We start from the raw sequence: 7,913 nt of genomic DNA on the forward strand, positions 1-7,913 counted from the left end.
CCTAAACAACGACCGCTACCTGAAACCGGCATTACTGACACCCTTGCCGACTGATAGTGATCCGAATCCTACAGACCAGACCAGAACAAAGGCCTTGTTCCCTGACCTCGCAGTTCCTTCTTAGCTAAGTATTAGTTGTTTAGTGATAGAAGTAAGTTTAATCTTTAGCGTATGCGTAAGTGTTATTATAATTGTGTTATAATAAACTCTAATTGTTTTGGACTTACTAATTAGTGTACAGCTTTATTGCTTTGAACTTGACCGTGATACTTGTGACGGTGTCTTTACGGCACCTGGCGATTCCAGAGCTCAGAACGAGAAACAGAGCCAAGTGAGTGTTAAGCACACTCACCCAAAACGAGCAACAATGATCACTGAATCCAGTCCCTCCCATTGCAAGTTCCTCTCCAGCCCAAGCAGATGTCTTCTACAAACATAAAAGCAAACTACTGCTGATGTTGGAATCTGAAACAGAAATAGAAAATGCTTCTATAGAGAGAGAACGGAGCTAACATTTCAAATCTGCATCACTCTTTGTCAAAGATGACCATCCACCTACTCGACCAAACAAAGTGGTTTATAAGGATGCATAAAAAAGTGGTAATCCTGAGGATTGGGAGCAATTTAGAATCGAGCAAAGGAGGACCAAGAAACTGATTAAGAAATGAAAAAGAGACTATGAAAAGAAACTAGCAAGGAACATAAAGGTGGACCAAAAAAGCTTATATAGGGAAATGAAAAGGAACAAACGTGAGCCCATTGCAGGTGAGTACTGGAAAATGTATAGTGGAGAACAAGGAAATGGCAGAGAAACTAAACGTTACTTGGCATCAGTCTTCGCAAACACAAATACGGAAAATTTCCCAGATGTAAGCAACCAAGGGAATTGTGAAACTATGAAACAAAAAAAAAGTATTAGCAAGGAGGAAGTACTTAAAAGGTTAACTGGATTGAGGGCTGATAAATCCACTCACCAAATGAGCTTCATCCCAGCGTTGAAGGAGATGGATAGAGTTAATAGGATAGTTATCTTTCAAAATTCTATAGATCCTGGAATGGTTCTTCAGATTATAAAGTAGCAAATATAACTCCATTATTTAAGAGGAAGAGGGAGAATGAAGAATTACAGACCTGTTAGTTTGATGCCAGCAGTTGGCAAAATGTTAGAATTTCTTATAAAGGATGTGATAACCGAACATTTAGTAAAGAGTGGTAAAATTGTGTTGAGTCAACATGGATGTAAGAGAGGGAAATCCTGTTTAACAACCCAGTTGAAGTTTTGGGGGGATGTTTCTTGCAGCATTGATAAAGAAGAACCAGTAGATGTGGTATATTTAGATTTTCAGAGGGCTTTTGATATGGACCCACACAGGAAATTGGTAAATGATATTAGAGTGCATGGGGTTGGCGGAAAAATACTAGTCTGGATTGAGAAGTGGTCAGCAGCCAAAAGCAGAGAGCAGGAATAAATAGGTAATTCTATGAGGACAGGCTGTTATTACTGGAGTCGCATAAGGATTAGTGCTGGGGCCACAACTGTTCACAATTGTCATGTGAGAGTACCTTTAAGAAATGAGTGTTTAAGAAATGTACCTTTAAGAAATGAGTGTTTATCAGTGATGTCAGAGTGTGGGTGGAGCTTGGCCTCACGGTAGCATGGTGGTTAGCATCAATGTTTCACAGCTCCAGGGTCCCAGGTTCGATTACCGGCTGGGTCACTGTCTGTGTGGAGTCTGCACGTCCTCCCCGTGTGTGCGTGGGTTTCCTCCGGGTGCTCCGGTTTCCTCCCACAGTCCAAAGATGTGCGGGTTAGGTGGATTGGCCATGCTAAATTGCCCGTAGTGTAAGGTTAATGGGGGGATTGTTGGGTTACGGTTATTTAAGTAGGGTGATCATTGCTCGGCACAACATCGAGGGCTGAAGGGCCTGTTCTGTGCTGTACTGTTCTATGTTCTATGTTCTATGTCTGTTAGCTTTTTACTTTTGTTTTAGGCTGTTTGCTGCAGGGTGTGTTTTAGTTTTGTTTTCAATGTTGGAGCTGAAGCCAGACGAGCAGGTGTACTGTTGGTCTCTCTGTCATGAAAAGACTATCTCTTGATCATTTGGTCAATTCAGAATTATAAATGTTTTCAGCAGTGACTTTAACCTGATGTGCTTCTGATAAAAGGTGTTTCTTTTGTAAGTCTTCTAGATGTTAAAAGGAAAGCTCAAAGGATTACTTTGTGTTGTATTCTTTGATGTTTTATTTGAATTAATGGTTGCTAAGATGCCCACTGTATGTTTTAAAAAGGTTAACTTGAGTTCATAGAATAAACATTGTTTTGCTATAAAAAATACTTTTCCATTTCTGCTGTACCACACCTGTAGAGTGGGCTGTGTGCTCCCCATACCACAATCTAGTAAAAGTTGTGGGTCAGGTGAACTCCATGGTACACTTTGGGGTTCTCTAAACCCTGACCCATAACACAATCCAGAGAAATGATTGGGATGTGGGGACCAATTGAAATATTCTCAATGTTGCTGATGACACCAAACAGTGGGGGAATGGGAGTTGTGAGGAGGGTGTGAAGGCTAGGTGTATTGGCTAGAATATGGCACATGGAATACAATGTGAATAAGTGTGAAGTTATTCACTTTGGTGGAAAGAACAGAAAGGCAGAGTATTTCTTCAATGGTGAGAGTTTGGGTAGTGTGACTGTGCAAATGGTGTCCTTGTTCACAAGTGTTATGCACCCAGGGCAGGTGCGCAGTCAATTACAGCCCCACATGCCCTGGAGTCACAAGACAAGTGAATTAAAAAATTATTATTCTAAAAATTCCCAAATTCTTTGGCTCTTGGCTGCTCAATAATTAGTCACCAGGGGCGGGATTGTCCGCAGACCGTCGTAACGCCGATTTCCGGCGAGAAAAATCGGTGTACATGACTCCGGCGTCGGGGCCTTCTTTTAGGCCGCCATTCTCCGTTCCCGGAGGGGCCAGCAGCTGACTGACGCGATACGCGTCAGTTTCACCAGCTGCGGAAGTGGTGAGACCCGTCGTTTTTTGGAGGAGGAGGAGGAGAGAGACAGACCCGGCATTTGAGGGGGGGGGTTCCGGCATTTGGGGGGGGGGGGTTCCGGCATTTGGGGGGGGGGGGTTCCGGCATTTTGGGGGGGGGGGGGTCCGGCATTTTGGGGGGGGGGGTTCCGGCATTTGGGGGGGGGGGGTTCCGGCATATTTGGGGGGGGGTTCCGGCATATTTGGGGGGGGGGGGTTCCGGCATTTGGGGGGGTTCCGGCATTTGGGGGGGGGGTCCCGGCATTTGGGGGGGGGGGGTTGCGGCATTAGTGGGGGGTGGGGGGTGGGGGGGTGCGGCGTTGGAGGGGGGTAGGGGTGGTGAAGGGGGTAGGGGTGGTGAAGGGGGTAGGGGTGGTGAGGGGAGGGGGTTGGGGTAGGGGCAGCTGCGTGCAGAGGAGGGGGGCGACTGATGCCCGGGGCCAACGCACCGTCGCCCCCCCTCTGCACGCAGCTGCCCCTACCCCAACCCCCTCCCCTCACCACCCCTACCCCCTTCACCACCCCTACCCCCCTCCAACGCCGCACCCCCCCCCACCCCCCACTAACGCCGCACCCCCCCCCCACTAACGGAGGAAGGAAGGGGGGGAGGAGGAAGAAGGGGGGAGGAGGAAGGAAGGGGGGAGGAGGAAGGAAGGGGGGAGGAGGAAGGAGGGGGGAGGAGGAAGGAGGGGGGGAGGAGGAGAGGGGGGGGTGTGTGGGTACCGGCCTTCAGAGGGAGGGGGACGGGGTGTGGGTACCGGCGTTGAGGGGGGGGACCCGGCGTTGAGAGGGGGGGGTTGCGGCGTTGCGAGAGATGGGGGGCGGCGTTGGAGGGGGGTAGGGGTGGTGAGGGGGGGGTGGTTGGGGTAGGGGGCAGCGGCGTACAGAGGGGGGGGCGACGGTGCGTTGGCCCAGGGCATCCGTAGCCCCCCCCTTTCTGCACGCCGCTGCCCCCAAACCCCCCCCCCCGATGCCGCAACCCCCCCGATGCCGCAACCCCCCGATGCCGCAACCCCCCCCCGATGCCCCCCCCATGCCGCAACCCTCCGGATGCCGCAACCCACCCCCCGATGCCGCAACCCACCCCCCGATGCCGCAACCCACCCCCGATGCCGCAACCCCCCGGATGCCGCAACCCACCCCCCGATGCCGCAACCCCCCGGATGCCGCAACCCACCCCCCGATGCCGCAACCCCCCGGATGCCGCAACCCACCCCCCGATGCTGCAACCCACCCCCCGATGCCGCAACCCCCCCCCGATGCCTCCCCCCCATGCCGCAACCCCCCGGATGCCGCAACCCAACCCCGATGCCGCAACCCCCCCCGATGCCCCCCCCATGCCGCAACCCCCGGATGCCGCAACCCACCCCCCGATGCCGCAACCCCCCCCGATGCCCCCCCCCCCATGCCGCAACCCCCCGGATGCCGCAACCCAACCCCGATGCCGCAACCCCCCCCGATGCCCCCCCCATGCCGCAAACCCCCGGATGCCGCAACCCACCCCCCGATGCCGCAACCCCCCCCGATGCCCCCCCCATGCCGCAACCCCCCCGATGCCGCAACCCACCCCCCGATGCCGCAACCCCCCCCCCGATGCCCCCCCCCCCCCATGCCGCAACCCCCCGGATGCCGCAACCCACCCCCGATGCCGCAACCCACCCCCCCATGCCGCAACCCACCCCCCCATGCCGCAACCCACCCCCCCGATGCCGCAACCCACCCCCCCCCCGATGCCGCAACCCACGCCCCCCCCCCCGATGCCGCAACCCCCCCCCCCCCCCCCCCCCCCCCCCCCCCCCCCCCCCCGACACTGAACGGCGTCAACCATCATCAATGGTTGACGCCGTTTTAAAGCAACTGTGATTTTCGCCGACGTGACTCGTGGCCACGTCGGCGGGACTTCGGCCCATTCGGGTCGGAGATTTGTGGAATCTAAAAATATAATGACATCCCGCCGGCGCCAGCTGTTTTCAGAGGCTGCCGGCGGGATTTGCACAACGCCGGTTTTTGGCCGGTCAGAGATTTTAAAACCCTGCGGGAGCGGGATTAACGCCACTGCCAGCCGATTCTCCGACCCTGCGTGGGGTCGGAGAATCCCGCCCCAGGTTTGTAAGTTGAAACACAATTACTGTTTATTTATAACAGGAATAATATTGAAATATTAAACAGTGAATTAACTGTATAACAATAAGCTAACCCATTACCCCCCCCCCCCCTTTACCCACCCTCTACCCACACACATAGGACCGACAAACACAGAGTGGGGGGGGGGGTGAAAATAATAAGGATGAAGGTCAAGGGATAAGAGTTTTTGCTTCAAATGGCAGTTCTTGAGCACGCTTTCCTCACTGCCCACTCACTGATTAAAGTCACTGGTTTGCAGCATAGGATCATAGAATCTCTACAGTGCAGAAGGAGGCCATTCAGCCCATCGAGTCTGCACCAACCCTTAGAAAGAGTACCCTGCCTAGGCCCACACCCTGACCCTATCCCTGTAGCCCAGTAACCCCACCTAAAGTTTTAGACACTAAGGGGAAAATTTATCATGATCAATCCAACTAACCTGCACATCTTTGGACTGTGGGAGGAAACCGGAGCACCTGGAGGAAACCCACGCAGACACGGGGAGAACATGCAGACTCCGGACAGTCACCCAAGGTCGGAATTGAACTTGCGTTCCTGGTGCTGTGAGGCAATAGTGCTAACCACTGTGCCACCACACGGCCCTCTGTAATTCTCTCTTGTTCTCTGTAGTTTGGAAATGTATTACTCACAGTTTATCCTGGAAAGGCCCCTTTGCTTAACATCAAACTCAGCTTTCAGTTCATGGTTTATTTCCAGGCCTCAGCCTCTCTGCAGAGTGAGGTAGTTGGTCCTCCCCTGCTTGCACAGCCTGACAAGGTTCTGTCCGTAGACTCATCCACACTCCCTGCCAGTTCAGAAACACAGCTTTCCTGGAGAAAAACAGAGAGGAGAGAGGACAGCAGTCCTTCCTCTGAGCAGACAGCAATCAAACTGAAACCAAAACCCAACCCGTGAAGCTCTGAAACATTCCAGTGGGATCCGATCCAATCACCATCTGTTACCGGGCAGAGCACAGCCCTTTTGGTCCAATTAATTGGTCACCAGCCAAATCAATCAAAGTGAGTCATCGCTGATGTCATTGGTGCTAGTCCAGGGGGCAGCATGGTGGCACAGTGGTTAGCACTGCTGCCTCACGGCGCTGAGGTCCCAGGTTCGATCCCGGCCCTGGGTCATTGCCCATATGGAGTTTGCACATTCTCCCCATGTTTGCCTGGGTCTCACCCCCACAAACTAAAAGATGTGTAGGATACATGGATTGGCCACGCTAAATTGCCCCTTAATTGAAAAAAATAATTGGGTAGCCTAAATTTTGTTTTAAATTGGTGCCGATCCATCTGCAATCACCAATTTAAATCAGAACAGCCTTCTAGATGCTTCTGTTTGGATTAAAGTTGACGTACAGGCTGTTTTGCCTTAAAGACGCAGGTTGATTAAATATCCTTGGATCAAAAATGTAACAGCAAAAGTAAAGAGAAGGGCAAATAAGGGAATAAACAGAACAACCTGGAAGGACCCTTACACAAGTCACTAAAAGCTACAATGAGTATTCAGTAAGCAATGAGGAAGGTGAAAGGTATGCTGACCTCCATAAAAGGGATCAGAGTAGAGGAGGAAATATGTCTTACTGCAGTATCATAGAATCTTGGTGAGACCTTGTTCTGGATTCTCCGCTCTGCAACACCGGCAATGCGGATCGCAATTAGGCGGAGAATCGGGCAACCAGCCGAAATCAAGGTCCAACTGGATGCCGACCCGAGCACTATGCTCCGCCCCCCCCTCCCCCTCAATGACCAATTTGCATCCACTTAGCGAGATTCTCCGGGTCTGCGTGCTTCTCCTGTTGTCCAGGCAGGGAGTCACATGGGCATGGGTTACAACAGGTCGAGACAAACATGGCCCTGACGTGGTGGACCTCACCGTGTGCCAAGTCCACCTGAGCGCTACCCTTCCCCCCCACACGACCCCCCCCCCCCCCCACCCCCGTCCCCTCCAGAATGCCACACATCAACCACATCAAAGAGAGTTAAGTGCAGAGACTGGCTCTGTATTAATTACAGTTTCAAGGATTGAGTGGCAACGTCATTGAAACTTACAAGGTCTGGCAGGGTGGATATCGAGGAGATTTGTTCCCTAGCTGGAGTCTGAAACAAGATGACATAATCTCAGGGTAAGGGGTAGACCATTTAAGACAGAGATGAGGGGAAACCTCTTAATTCAGAGGGTTGTGAATCTTCGGAATCCTCTATCCCAGAGCGCCATGGAAGCTCAAACATTGAACACGTTCAAGACAGAAATTGATAGATTCCTGGAAAACAAGGAAACCAAAGGACATGGAGATAGCTCAGAGAAGTGTCAGCGAGGTAAATGTTCGCCCATGATCTAATTGAAAGGCGGAGCAGGCTCGATGAGCTGAATGGCCTACTCCCGTTCCTATGTTCCTACTAAACTCTTGGTGCCAGTGGAGTGGCCAATGTTTGATTGAGGATGGTTCGCCCTCCATGATGCTCCACTGTGAATCCAACTGCCCCTTGGAAATCCTGAGCACATCTGGTACAGCTGGAGACACTTCCTACCCCAATGGTGCCCTCAAGTGTCTTGATATTCCCTGTGGCACTGTATTGCAACCAACAGGTCTTACATACCCACCCATGATCTAAGAAAAAAAAATTTTTTTCCCCTTTAACAATCTGGCTAGCAGCTTGGTTGAACTATGAATGTTAATTAATGTTTCTAAATCTGCCATTTCTTATGATCTTTTGATCTGTGACTGTACAACAAGCTCTAAGTGCTTT

General features: G+C 51.9%; 1 protein-coding gene across 1 annotated transcript in view; it reads right to left on the reverse strand.

Annotated features, from left to right (window-relative positions):
- The window catches only part of LOC119963790, a 1,053,439-nt gene that overhangs the window by 493,020 nt on the left and 552,506 nt on the right, over positions 1-7,913 (reverse strand). The window lies entirely within an intron of this gene.

The sequence above is a fragment of the Scyliorhinus canicula genome, chromosome 3, assembly GCF_902713615.1.
Source record: "Scyliorhinus canicula chromosome 3, sScyCan1.1, whole genome shotgun sequence".
NCBI lineage: Eukaryota > Metazoa > Chordata > Chondrichthyes > Carcharhiniformes > Scyliorhinidae > Scyliorhinus > Scyliorhinus canicula.